General features: G+C 43.2%; 1 long non-coding RNA gene across 1 annotated transcript; it reads right to left on the bottom strand.

The window, feature by feature from the left end:
* Positions 1-12,748: 12,748 nt before the first annotated feature.
* LOC134079686 (uncharacterized) lies at positions 12,749-14,822 on the bottom strand. The gene is made up of 3 exons (XR_009939118.1): positions 14,473-14,822; positions 13,562-13,805; positions 12,749-13,048 (listed from the first exon to the last, which is right to left on the bottom strand). It is a non-coding gene; the product is annotated as an uncharacterized LOC134079686 (long non-coding RNA).
* Positions 14,823-15,216: the final 394 nt, after the last annotated feature.

The raw sequence follows: 15,216 nt of genomic DNA, 5'->3' as shown, positions 1-15,216 counted from the left end.
CTTTTGCCTATATTTTTGTAATGTAATAGACACAGTCACACTTTTTAAAAACTATTTCAGCTTGTGTATGCCTCAGTGCTTTCTTATTGAACACAATACTGCGATAATATTGAAAACCGTGATCATTTTGGTCACTAACCGTGGGGTTAAATTTTCATACCGTTACATCTCTACTTGGCAGTATAATGTATGGAACGGTTGAATATATGTTGGCTGGTACAAATGTTGAGTGGCTGGTAGATTTTAAAATCTACCTGCCACAGTGGCTGGTGGACAAAAAAGTTAATTTCCATCCCTGAGTCACATTCATAAACATAAACAGGATCCTAGGTTCTCAATTTGCTGGACTCACTGTCTACCATAATGGTCCAGGCCTTGTTCATTTCATAAAAAAAAATTTGGCCATAATAATTATATTGCAATTATATAAATTAAAGTTTTCTTTGCAGCACAAACAACAATAGGCTAGTTTACTGTATTTCAGGGCGTAATGTTAACAACTTTGTTAACATTAAGTTTGTTTGTTTGTTGTTCTGTATTGACAGCAGACGACAGAATGCAGGTACACGCAATGGATATGTTTTTAAAGAGAGTGCATTCGCTTACACATGAACCTCGGAATGTGCCACACCAGAACAACGACACTGAATGCTGAACCTATGCTTTCTATCAAGCGTGTGGCTCGTTTTTCAGATTTGCTTGCTAAATTTAAAAAGCCACACAATTTAACAGTCCCTCATTCCAGCCTGCAAATGGTTAAAGTGATGCTAGGGCCAGATGCTGCATAAGAGATGGGAAAACTCCACTGGCCAGTTGGCCTTGCCAGCTGATCGCTAACGTGAGATACGTGGATAATGAGATTTCAGAACATTTTATTTGGTAAAGAACTGGACAATGCTAAGACCGGAGATGAGATGTTCAGGGTAACAGAATTGTTGCCTGCTTTACAAGCCATGAGCGTACAGGAGAGCTACATCAGGTGCAGAACTGAAGTGTTGAATTAGCTTCCACTATTAAAGTAGCTACAAGATGTGGGATAAAGACGGGAAATAGACCAGTCTTCTAAAATGAATTGTACGCGTCTCGAACGGAACGCTTCAGTTACGCGTCCGGTATAGCTTTCCAGTTAAGTTAGCAGGGATATGTGTAGTTTGCACTGACGGGGCAGCATCAATGACAGGTCAAGTCAAAGGCTTCATAACGAAAGCCAAGCAGAAAAATCCTGCCATGGTAGCGACGCATTGAGTGTTGTATCGGAAAACTCTTAACTGTAAAAAAAACGATGCCCCCGACCTTGTTTTGAATCAAGTCGTTAAAATAGTTCATTATAGCCTATGTTAAGTCACGTCCCCTTCAAACACAATTAGCCTATCCTCTGCAATGAAATGGGTATCCAACATATCTCAAAGTTAAAAGATGCATGAAGCACAAATATGACACAAAGGAGGTTGAGAGTAAAAAGTAAAAAATAGGGGTGCCATGGATGTGGATATGTTCAGGGATGCCGTGAACCAGAAAAGTTTGGGAACCACTGGCTTACATACAGTCATGGTTGAAATTGTTGGCACCCCATGCTAAAGTTGACTAAAAAGAGGAATATAAAATCATCTTTTGGAAATTGATTTTAATGGCTTAAGTAATAAAATTAGGAAAAATCCAACCTTTAAGGACACACCAATTTTCTTTGTGAATGAATAATGTATAATAAATAAATAAATGTTCTTCCCAAAATACTGGGGGCAAAAATATTGACACCCCTATGTAACCCTATGGGAATTTAACACATAGGGTTAGGCTGTTTTTTATTTTTAAAGGCCACTTATTTCATGGATCCAGGATACTATGCATCCTGATAAAGTTCCCTTGGTCTTTAGAACTAAAATGTACCCACATCATCACACACCCTTCACCATACCTAGAGGTAGGCATGGTGTTTTGTTCAGTTTTCTTCAGTTAGCCTATTAGCTTGTTTGATTTGCATTGAGTTCAATGGTAGACAACAACACTCAAATAAAACAATAGCCTAAAAAATAACTGTAGTGCGTAATGGACACGGCTCTATATCCTAAATAATTTTCGAGGTTCGCCATTTGGTAAAAAGCCAGGTCTATATATATAGAGAGAGAGTGTAAGGGACCGACCAGTGAGGCAAGGACACAAGGAGGTTTGGTTCAAAATGGAGGGCTTTTATTACCCAAAAAAGCGATCAAACATTGACTAAGGCCATAACTGAAGACTAGGCCTATGAAAGCAGTCACCCAAAAGCATAATGACGCAACTGACGTGACATAACGTGGACAAAAAACTGACTTGCCACAATGAAACAAAAGAGAACATATATATCGGCTTGGCCAAACCAAAAGACACAAAAAGGGGATAAACTCAATACATAGACTTAAATCATAACACAGAGCAAAGAAACTAAGGCCAAATCCCCCCTCGGGCACACCGCAGTCGTGGTACGGCCTAATTTGTCGCCCCCGAGACTTAGGTCCTCTCAGCCCTCAGCCACGCCTTTGCCCCACCAGGAAGGGAACGCCCCCAACGCTCAGCCCAGGTAACTCAAACAAAGGAAACATATGATTAATGACAAACCAATGATATAACCTTACAGTGTTATGTGTGCACCCATATAAAACAATGTAAGGCTAAAGTACGAAAACTAATTAAGTAAATAAATGAAACAAAGTGTAGAGTGAGTTATCTGAATAGAGTAGCACATGTGACTGCAAACAATAAAATGTGCAGCAAACTCATGATGTACTAAAGGAAACTAATAATGTGCATTTGTAAAGTGCGGGTTTGTGTTACCATGTGTGGCTGTGGCCATCACACACCCCCCCCCTTCAGGACTCTCGCTGGTACTGCGAGAGAGGTAGTCAGCTGTCAGGTTCTCCTTGCCAGGGATGTGCCGGATGCTGAAACAGTACGGTTGGAGGGCCAGGTACCACCGGGTGATTCTCCCATTGGTATCCTTCATCCTCTCCATCCACTGGAGCGCCTTGTGATCCGTCTCCAGCGTGAACTCCCTACCCAGGAGATAATAGCGTAAAGAATCAAGGGCCCACTTGATAGCCAGCGCCTCCTTTTCTATTGTTGAGTACCGGACCTCCCGGGGAAACAACTTCCTACTAATGTAGGCGACTGGATGGCGGTCCTCCGGGGGTCCCTGGAGAAGCACGGCTCCCAAGCCCCTGTCGGAAGCATCGGTCTGCAAGATAAATGCACCGTTGAAGTCAGGACTAAACAAAACCGGCTGCTTACTCAGAGACTGCCGTAGATCATGAAACGCTGCTACTGCTTCCTCCGTCCATTGGATCTGATTCGGGTTCCGGGTACCAGTCATGTCAGTAAGAAGCGCCGCCCTTGTGGAGAACTGAGGGATGAAGCGATGGTAGAAGCCAGCCATGCCAAGAAAAGAGCGGAGCTGCTTCCTTGTCTGTGGTAAAGGGCATGACTCGACGGCTTGGACCTTACTGACCTGTGGTCGTATTGCTCCATTCCCCACTGTATGGCCCAGGTACTCCGCCTCGGATGCTGCAAAGGTGCACTTGGACGGATTGACTGTCAGCCCAGCAGAGCGGAGACGACCCAAGACGAGGCTCAGATGTTCCAGGTGCTGGTCCCAGCTATCACTGTGAAGAATTATGTCATCTAAATATGCAGCTGCAAAATCAGAGAAATCACAGAGCACTTGGTCCATTAACCTCTGAAAACTCGCGGCGGCCCCATGAAGCCCGAATGGAAGTACAGCGAACTGAAACAGCCCCCATGGAGTCCGGAAAGCTGTTAGCTCTCTGGACCGCTGAGTCAGAGGGACCTGCCAGTAGCCCTTACAAAGATCTATGGTAGTCAAGAATTTTGCTTTTCCTAAACGCTCTAACAGGTCATCAATTCTGGGTGTCGGATAGGAATCGAATTGGGAAACAGAGTTGAGATACCTGAAGTCGATGCAAAATCTTATGCTGCCATCTTTTTTCGGCACAAGGACTACTGGGTTGCACCATTCACTTCTGGAAGACTCTATGACGCCCTGAGAGAGCATGACATCCACCTCCCCCTTCAGTGCCGTCAGCAGGCGTTCTGGGATCCTGTAACTGAGACGTTTTGGAGACGCACCTTCTTTAAGCACGATATCATGGACAACCAGATCGGTCCTCCCTGGACTCTCCTGGAACACCTCAGGACTGCAGATCTCCCTCACCTGAAGCTGTCGACCCTCTGGGAGGTGGCTAAGATTGAAGTTCACCGGATCACCAGCAGGGGGTAAGAACTGCTCATCTACCTCCTCTTCTTCTGGTATACTTCTAACCAGCATTACCTCTGGGCTCTTTTCAGGTTGCTGCACCCACTCCTTCAGGAGGTTTACGTGCAACACCCTGCTGTGGCGTGACTGACCTGGAGTTGAGATCTGATATGTGGCCGGCCCAAGTCTCTTCTGCACCTTGAATGGGCCTTGCCATCTCGCTAGCAGCTTGCTGTCACTGCTTGGGAGGAGCACCAACACCTTCTGGCCGGGGCTGAAGGATCTTTGGCGGGCTTTCTGGTCGTACCAACCCTTCTGTTGCTGCTGGGCCTCCGCCATATGTGCCTGGGCAAGCTCACTCATCTTCTGTAAACGATCCCTCATCTGTACAACATAAGACACAACATTAACAGCCTTCTCTCTTCCCTGGTCACCCTCCCAGATCTCCCTCAATAAAGACAGAGGCCCTCGGACTTCATGCCCATAGAGGAGTTCGAAAGGAGAGAAACCGGTCGAGGCCTGGGGCACTTCACGATATGCAAATAAGAGATATGGCAGCCAGAGGTCCCAATCTGTACCACTGCTGCTGATGAACTTCCTTAGCATCTGCTTCAGGGTCTTGTTGAAGCGCTCCGTCAGCCCATCGGTTTGTGGATGGTATGGCGTGGTTCTCAGGCTCCTGATTCCCAGCAATTGATAGACCTGCTTTAAGAGTGTTGACATGAAGTTGGTTCCCTGGTCAGTGAGAATTTCCTTAGGAAACCCCATTCTAGAGAAGAACTGTACCAGACAAAAGGCAACTGATCTTGCTTTTATAGACTTCAATGGAAAAACCTCCGGGTACTTGGTCGCATAGTCTGTTATGACCAGCATGTAACGGTTCCCGGTTTTACTTCTCTCTACAGGACCGACTATGTCCATTCCAAGGCGTTCAAATGGGGTGCTGATAATGGGGAGTGGTTGAAGTGGAGCTCTGGATGGTAGACTAGCAGATGTTATTTGACATTCTGGACAACTTCTACAGAACTGTTCAACATCTCTGCGCAGCCCGGGCCAGTGAAAATGGCGCTGTATGCGGGCTGTAGTCTTGTGCCTACCTAGGTGGCCAGCCCAGGGAACTGCATGCCCCAGCTGCAATATGATGTCTCTAGCTGCTTGGGGGACTACAAGCTGCAACACTGACCCCTGCTGGCGATAGAGGATACCCTTCTGGAGTATGTCTTGTTCCCATCTGGATCAGCTCCTTGTTCCTCCTCCCTGGCATTCTGAAAAAGAGGGGCTAAGGAATTATCAGCTGTCTGCATGTCAATGATATCGACTGGCATCTGAAACCCTAGAGGCGACTCAGGTTCGGCATTAGTTGGAACTTTCACCACTGTATGAAGAAATTTTTCCCGTCTTCTCTGTCTACGCGTCTTACGAGACTTCCCGGGTTTTGTCTCCAACTCATAGTTATAAAATGGCAGGGTGCTGGGAATCTCCTGGTGCTCGTTAGGCTTCTTAGCTTGTCCTCTAGTGACAGCAGCACAACATTTCAGGTTCTTATTTGGCTCCAACAGATCAAGCAACACTGGGAGGTCTCGGCCTAATACGACAGGGTAGGGCAAGTTATCGGCAACTACAACATTCAACAGATAGGTTTGATCTTCCACTTTAACGTACATCTCAGCTGTGGAATAGAACTTCTCGTCTCCGTGCACACAGCAAATGGGCACAGCGTTTTTGCTACTGATAATATAAGACGGCACAAATTTCCTGTGTACAAGCGTCTGCCCACTCCCAGTATCAATTAAGGCTCTCAGAGCAGCCCCGTTTACTTCCACCTCAATCATCTTGGCGTCTTCATCTTTAACGTGAACTGAATCTACACCAGGTCGTGGCACTACACACATATTATTTGACCTTGCTGTGTTTTTAGGACACATAGGCTTGGTGTGGCCTTCTACTCCACATAGATAACATATAGGCATCTTACCGGCTGGCTTTTGTGGTTTGGGCAGGAATCGACTCTCCCCTATGAACGGCTTACCCCCACTGGCCTCTGGTTTCAGGTAGTGCTGCGGGGTGATTTTACGGCTGTCTCTTGTTGTGTTCCATGAGTCGTGGCTCCACGGCTGCCCCTTTATTCGTGCCGCCACGAAGACATCCGCCAGCTTAGCAGCCTCCGTTGCTGAAGCAGGGTCGTGCTCTTTGATCCAGACCTGAAGCTCAGGGGACACCATTCTCAAATATTGCTCCAATATGATCATTTCACCCACATCATGAATCGTTTTACCTTTTGGCTGTATCCACTTTCCATAGAGCTCCTTGAGCCTCACATACAACTCCTTGGGGCTTTCATCAGGATTCACCTCTAGGGAGCGGAATCTTTGCCTATAGGCCTCAGGGTTAATGTCATATTTGGAGAGAATAGCAGTTTTAACTTTGTCATATTCAAGAGAGTCATCAGTGTCCATATGCACATAAGCACTTCTCGCTTTACCCGTTAACAGAGGCATCAAGTGAAAAACCCAATCTACTTTTGGCCATCGGCAAGCTACAGCAATACGTTCATAAGTGATAAGAAAATGCTCAATATCATCATTTTCAGACAGTTTTTCCAATTTAGGTCCATGACGTGGGTGAACCTGACCTGGTGAGTGTGGTCTGCTGGGAGGAGTCTCGAGATCTGGATCGGAGTCTGGTGGTAGAGGATCTGGCAATGGAGATGTTCGAGCTTGTACCTCTAACTGCAGCATCTGAAACTGGTGTTGAAGTCCTTTAAACCTTTGCTCTTGTCTTGCTGCGGTTTCCCTCTGCTTCTCATCCCGGGCCTCCTGCGGAGAATGGCTGCCAGGTCTGCAAGGGTTGTCTCACTTCCTCCATCTTCGATGTCATCCGGTCCCGGTTCTTCAGGTCTTCCCACATCGCCATCTGCTGACTTTTCCTGGGCTGCTCGGCTTGTACTTGCTTCTTGTTCTTTTGTTCTTGTCCTTCCGGCACGATTCATTTTTCTTGTGTTGGGGGAGTTTTTAAGAAAAAAGGGGGAGAAAAAAAACTCCTGTGTCCGTCACTGGAAAATCCCACCGCTGCCACCAATTGTAAGGGACCGACCAGTGAGGCAAGGACACAAGGAGGTTTGGTTCAAAATGGAGGGCTTTTATTACCCAAAAAAGCAATCAAACATTGACTAAGGCCATAACTGAAGACTAGGCCTATGAAAGCAGTCACCCAAAAGCATAATGACGCAACTGACGTGACATAACGTGGACAAAAAACTGACTTGCCACAATGAAACAAAAGAGAACATATATATCGGCTTGGCCAAACCAAAAGACACAAAAAGGGGATAAACTCAATACATAGACTTAAATCATAAAACAGAGCAAAGAAACTAAGGCCAAATCCCCCCTCGGGCACACCGCAGTCGTGGTACGGCCTAATTCGTCGCCCCCGAGACTTAGGTCCTCTCAGCCCTCAGCCACGCCTTTGCCCCACCAGGAAGGGAACGCCCCCAACGCTCAGCCCAGGTAACTCAAACAAAGGAAACATATGATTAATGACAAACCAATGATATAACCTTACAGTGTTATGTGTGCACCCATATAAAACAATGTAAGGCTAAAGTACGAAAACTAATGAAGTAAATAAATGAAACAAAGTGTAGAGTGAGTTATCTGAATAGAGTAGCACATGTGACTGCAAACAATAAAATGTGCAGCAAACTCATGATGTACTAAAGGAAACTAATAATGTGCATTTGTAAAGTGCGGGTTTGTGTTACCATGTGTGGCTGTGGCCATCACAGAGAGAGAGAGAGAAAGAGAGAGAGAGAGATTCATGCATTCTGCATTACCGTGACCCTATACCTTGGATGTTTTTTTTTCTCATTGGAATACAGCAGGACAGGATGCCTTTTATCTATCAAACGCAAAAGCTGAGATTGTTGGAAGGACTAGGCTACTCAACAAACTTGTTTTTCGTTTCTGGGAGATCTCGTTATCGTTTTGGATTGTCGGATTTTATACTTATTGTATATATAGGATGAACAAAGTCCATGGATTTGCTATATTAAATCCAGTAGCCTAATAATTAGGTTATGTGCCACGTCCGATTTCGCAAGTGGTGTAGTAGGCCTAGGCTACATTTAAAAATCGACAGCCGTATGTGAGATCCATTTCATGAAGAGCAATTGTCTTGTGCGATCATGCCCCCTCCCCCACACTCGTCTAACCAGTTCACTACATTATAGCCTACCTATGTGGCACTGAGGACGACTGCCTCTCCCTCTTCTCTCTCGACAGACACCTGAGCCCGACACTATGTCAATGTAAAAATGTGCGTGAGTGTGCGCTGAACCACGAATTCACATAGGCTATTAACTTTTCTTTTCAGCAGACATCGCAAACATAAAAAAAATCGCAAAACAGAAAATCTTTCATTTTTTAATAAAACTATAATTTTACTCTTGATGAGTTCCGGACAGGTTCTTCGAGTGGGTTTCGAACCCCGATCGCTCGCGTACCCTGCACATGCTCCAACCAGTTGCGCCACAGCTCGATTGTTGACACCATTGTGCTTTATTCGCGTGATGGACTTGAAACGCCGATCAAAAGTTCTGACATGTTAAACTGACGTTAGTTATTAATTCACCACATGATACAATGCTGTCATATAGCTTGACGCCCAGCAGCCTATGGTAGTCTATGCCTATCTCTGAATCAACATGAACATGCATACGATACATACGTTGCTAGAAACTTATATTGCGGAGCTAGGCCTCCTAGTCGATGGTTACAATGAATCACCCTCACTGCCCTATCGCATATCTGACCATCCATTGTTACAATGTTACAAAATGCGCGATCTTCTCCATGCATGTAGCCTACGTTTATAAGTAAAGTGACAAGCATAGGCATGTATTAAAGAGATTTCTGTTAAATACATTTTATTTTCAGTCGTCAAAAGTGGTGGGGACAAAATCTGTGATAACAAGTGCTGGGTACATGTAGGCTACCCAGCGTCGCCGGTTAAAATGAACATGCCTCCGTTTTAAAATAGCCTATAGCCTACACATTTCTAAGTATTCCTAGCATGTAAATGTAGCCAAAATGTCCATCTTGTCCATCTCTTTCGTCTTCGCCTTGACATTGACAATAATAGCCTATTCACGGAAATGCGGTCTTGTAACCGTAGCCTAATGAATTCATGAATTAATCTAAGGTTGCCTTTCGAGTAGCCTATTTCAGGTTGAATTGAAGGCTATTTCCTTCTGATAGGCCTATAGGTTTCTAAAACCAGTTTCATTCATTTCAACAATGGTTTATTGAAACGTCGTTTGATTAATTTCGCCAGTCATCACTTTCATTTTAATGATTAAATGAGACGGATATGCGGAGCATTCCTCTCCCTCTCCATTGACCAAAACGTTGCTCTGGCATCTCTGCTGGACTGACTGAGTTATAGGCTACGTCGAGTGAGAGAGCTGTGAGGTAGGCTGTAAACATTCGAAAACTCTGCAACTGCAATCTAACATGCCGAGCGTCATGTCTCTTTTCTCCGCTTGTCACCAGCGCGGTGTCCTCGGGTTTTTCCATGAGCCGAACCTTCATATTATTAGGGCGGTCTATGTTGCCCCCTTGCGGTTGCAGTTTTCCCGATGCTTCGGGAGTCCCGATGTGCGGGAAAGAAAGGAGCATTCTCAACCCGTACCATCTGTAGATCAATGAAATACATGGCCTTTAAAAATAAAAAACCTGCCTGCCCCTATGTTAACCCTATGTGTTAAATTCCCATAGGGTTACATAGGGGTGCCAATATTTTTGCCCCCAGTATTTTGGGAAGAACATTTATTTATTTATGATACATTATTCATTCACAAAGAAAATTGGTGTCCTTAAAGGTTGGATTTTTCCTAATTTTATTACTTAAGCCATTAAAATCAATTTCCAAAAGATGATTTGATATTCCTCTTTTGAGTCAACTTTAGCATGAGTGCCAACAATTTCAACCATGACTGTATATTCCACATAGAGAACCCCGACTAACATTAGCAACACACCAGCAACACACGCTCAAACACGAGTCCCAAGCTAGTCTAACTAGGTCAGTTAGGCTAGACAAATGCTAATATGAAAACCACTGGCTTACATATATTCCACATAGAGAACCCCGACTAACATTAGTTAGCAACACAACAGCAACACACGCACAAACACGAGTCCCAAGCTAGTCTAACTAGGTCAGGTCCAAGGCTCTGAATGTAGAGAACAATTTCTTTGCCGTCAACTAATAACTTCTCACACGTTTCTAAAATGTATTACGCTACCCAGTTACGCCACTAGGTGTCCTCCTTGCCCTTCTAACAACATTGATTTACTAGCAGAGAATCAGGCTTTGTGAGGGTGTCACATGATTCTTTGGGAGTGATTTACCCAGAATGCTCAGGTCAATACACTCGTCCAAAACACACCGTCACAGTGAAACATTGTGTGATTTTCGAGTATATATAGCAAATGAACACAAAGTACATTCAACAGCGAGTAAGTCCATACTTGCCCCTTGGGGTCATGGCATCTCTAAGAACTAAACAGTCTCAGGATGAGAAACTGATGCGGACAATCCAAATATCACACGTTCAGTGTAGAAATGCGGACGATCTCCGTCGTCGAATCAAAGATTGAAGAAGTTGATGAATACTGTCATGATGTTAATCAGCTGCATGAATCTGTGTCATTACAACATTGTGCTGTGTCAATTACTCCAGTATCTTTAACAAGATTGGCCTTCATTTGATTTTTTTTTGTTTAAAATATCAACATTGTATCTTAAATCACTCTGAAATGTCCTTTTGGCATTACCTAAGCAATTTAAGATGAGCTATTCCGATTAATAGTGTACATTCACCAACACACACGGTTTTGCTAATTATAGAGCCATCGACAGACCAAATAACACCAAATTTATTGAGGGTGCTTTGGATGGGGTCTCAAGTCATCCCACCAAATATGGCTTTCATACGTCACAGCATTTCCAAGATAGGCACACTTCCTGTTTGGCGGCTTCGCTCGCTGAATTTAATTGGTTGTCACAGGTGAATGCTTGGACGTATGAAGGCAAAATCAAGGCGGTTGATTCGCCTTGGTCTGTAGATCACGCGTGCAAAGTTTCATGACGATCGAATAAACTATGCGGCCAGGGTAGTTTTACTTGGATTTTCCGTCATTTTGAATTTTGTCCAAAGTCAATCATGGCGGAAAATGGACGGCATGTGGTGCGTTGGAATCGGCTGAGTCAGAGGATTCCAATGGTATAAGTTTTATCAAAATCGGCCATACGGATCAAACGTTACGGGCATTAACGCGTTTTCCAACTTTGACCAGTTGGTGGCGCTAGGGCGTGAGAGTGGCTAGTGCCCTATATGTGGAGAGTATCGCCAACTCAAATCATGGGCGCCATCTTTACTACCGGAAGTGACGTTCTTCTCAATGATGGTCAATAGGGCGAATATGACATGTTGAAACAAATAGCTTAACATCTTCATAAACAAGCCTATAAATGTTATAATGTGCATCACTATCCATTAAGATGTTAATGCTGTTGCAAATACGCTGCATTATACATTTTGAAAAAATTAGCAAAGACCAGATAAATAGTAATAAACGTTGCCTAGTCGGAGCCAGCTAGCTCTGAAAACGCCTACGAGGCGAACTTTGTTTATCCAATTTCTTACAGCAGTTAGATATTAGTCTGAGGAAACACCTTGGCAGTAAGAGAAAGCTGAAAGCTTCATTTTGGTGAAATAAGCCTGTTTAGGGCACAATGAATAACATCTTACCTTACTTAAGCCAGCGATCCCTATGTTGCAGCAACTCTTTGAATCACTGTTAGATTTGATGTCTGATCTCCAGATTCGGACATAATGTATTTCGACCGTGCATGAGGCAAGACTAAAATATGCTATTTATTTTCTTTTTTATCAATAAGTATGTTGTTTCAATAGACTCTGGGACAGTAAAAGAAAATAGTTTTAATTGAACATTTTTTTTTAAATGTTATTAAAAAAATATATAGCCTATATTATTATCATAAAGTTAGGCTATTATTATATAAAGTTATTATTATTACAAAACTACATGGAGGTCACCATTAGTTTGACCTCAAACTTTTCCGTTAAATAATAACTTACCCCTATGCACAAAACCTGCCAGACAATAATCACATTTTTCCCACTTCCATCACTCTCCTGAACTTTGTAATTGGACACCACCACCTTGGCCATAAGTTCAACTTTTACAGACTAAATCACATGCTTCTTGCACATCTCTTGCAATACATTTTGGACTCAATCTATTGGTAGGTGCCTTATGTATATTGTGGTGCTCTAGTATGCATCTTCTGACTGCATACTACTGTATGTCTAATTGTTCCAACAGCTAATGCCAGTCAAATTCCTTGTAGATATACTTGGCCAATACAAGCTCATTCTGATACTAAAACACAAACTTGCTAGGTTTTCAAAAATATTTTTCAATAAAATATATTTCCATTTATTATAATCAAATTAAATAATCAAAGACAACAATTTCTGACTTGTGTAACAAACATTTACAAGACCATCAGAATCTAGGCCTATATGAAATGCAATATAAGCATGAGGGATGAGGATGAGAGATCTCCATGTGCTCTTTTCAGGTGTCACATTGTTGTCCTCCACCAAGTCCATCCCTTCATGGTCCTTTACATGGCCTGATTAGATGACATGGAGTTGATCAGCTGTCTGCGGTGTCCTCCCCTCAGACCAATTGTACCTTTGTTCTCGTCCTGCATGTAAAATAATGAAACTCTTGTCATTAAATGGGTAGATGTACATAAAAAATACCACTATTTCTACCACTGTAGTAAGGACTGCTCTTCTAAAAAATCTGAAATGTGCACAGGTTGTCATTAAATGTGTATGCTTCTACACCACACTCATTTATCTGTCGCACACTCTCTCACACACACCCACAAAACATGGGACACAAAGGGAGCAGACCGTGAATCTCCTCTCTCAGCCTCAGACTTGGATAATACAAGGCAGTACCATTTAACACCACACACGCTACATCCTCCTAATAATTTTACTAATGACATCATAGCAAAGTGTACCTGAGAAACTGCAACTAAGTGCCTTAATTAACCAAAAATATAAACATAATAATGTTAATGGTAGAACACGATGAAGAAAGGAAGCTGTTGTTTATCTTGACTTAAATTGATCCAGCTGAGGAAAGCACTTGTTCTTTGGAAGGAATTTCAATTTGTCTGCATGCAATATTGACACCGATCACATACCCTGTCTGTGTATAGTGTATTGTGCACACTGTGGTGGAGACTTGGGTCCATGTTGGGTCCATGTTGACTGGGCTGATTTGGTGATGAGGGGTGTCAGGCATCAGGGGAAAGGTGCTGAAGCAAGGAGCAGCAGCAGTAGCCTACAGGATCTTGAGGATGTTGAGGCGACGGGGCAGGGACCTTGAATCAGCAGACAGCTGTATCCCTCTTACTTCACCAGCCACTGACTCTTCTCTACCTACATCTAAAATAACAAAAAAGACAAAGAGGAAGCATAATATTTACTATATTGCTTTGTTTTATAATACAGACATAATTCATCACCTTAAACCATGATTCAATAAAGCATGGCACACTCACTAGAGGGCTGACAGATTGACAGATTGAAGTATAGCCTACAAAACCAGTGTTGAGCTGAAGTCTGTATTGACACCACTTAATAATGTTGTGATTAGCACACCACCTATCAAGTTTGACAGATAGCTAGCAAACGATATATCTTCAAACTATGCTGTGTATTTCAACAGATTTATTTGGACAATACTGTGCCTAGGCTACTGGTAAAGTTTCTAACAACGTTGATAGAAAGACTAGCTAACTTGCAAACTGCAATTATCCGACCAGCTATTTCAGTCAAGCAGGAGGACACTCTTAAAATAGGCAAACAAGACGTTGTCTTATTTTGCTCGACAAGAAAGAAAATGCAAAACTAACAAGTTTATCAATGATTACAGATCGCTATGTTACCTGCTAAGCAGCTGTAGCAGCTAGCACTATTAGTAAACACACACGACACAACACTACGTACTGGCTGCTTGTCTTAATAGCCACTTTAGTGCTTCAAAAACGCAAAAATGCAAGGAAATTAAGACCATAAATGATAACAGTATGAGATGAAAAACCTTATTTACCAGAGTTGTTCCAACCGTTTTCCTTTTAGACAAAGTTAAGACGAACGATGTATGATGTATTCGCTGCTCCTCCAGAAGTGGCATCTCTCCGGGTAGTTAGAAACAAAATCCGTGCTGCAAATGTCTTAACAAGTCTTATCACTAAAAATGCTTATGACGTAAACGTTATAATGTTAACGTTATCAGAAAAGTTTCCAGTGAGAAAATGGGTCGCTGTATGGTGAAGATATTAAGACTTAATGCCAACGATACTCAAACACTGCCATCTGAAAGCATTAGAAAGCATTCTAGTCAAAAGTACTTTTGGTAGTAAAAATGGCGTCCATAAAACACGTGACCACCTCTGAACCAATCCTTGGCAGAACTGCTCTGAACGTTCCAAACACAGTTGGCGGTACTCTCCACATATAGGGCACTAAGAGTGGCGAGCATGAAACCTGGTGGTGTCAATCAGGGTAGTCTCCTTTACCAGCATACCAAATTTCATGACTTTATGTCTTACGGTTTGGGCTACAGGTGGAAAAATGTGTGGGCATCAGCGCTCAAAAATCGCTTTTCCATTCATTCCTATGGGAAAAAATCGACCGGAAAAACTGGAATAACGGGAGAATGACACGCCGTATCAAAAAGCTGTATACAAGCCACCATCCTCGCATCAGGACGCACGCGTGAGAGGTGGAATGGCGTCTCTAGCTCCAAATCCCTAGGACAAGATAGGGAGACAAAAGTTGGACTTAAGATAAA

This window comes from Sardina pilchardus, chromosome 5 (assembly GCF_963854185.1).
Source record: "Sardina pilchardus chromosome 5, fSarPil1.1, whole genome shotgun sequence".
NCBI lineage: Eukaryota > Metazoa > Chordata > Actinopteri > Clupeiformes > Clupeidae > Sardina > Sardina pilchardus.
The sequence above is the reverse complement of the archived record's forward strand: the minus strand, read 5'-3'. Positions and strand labels throughout refer to the sequence as shown.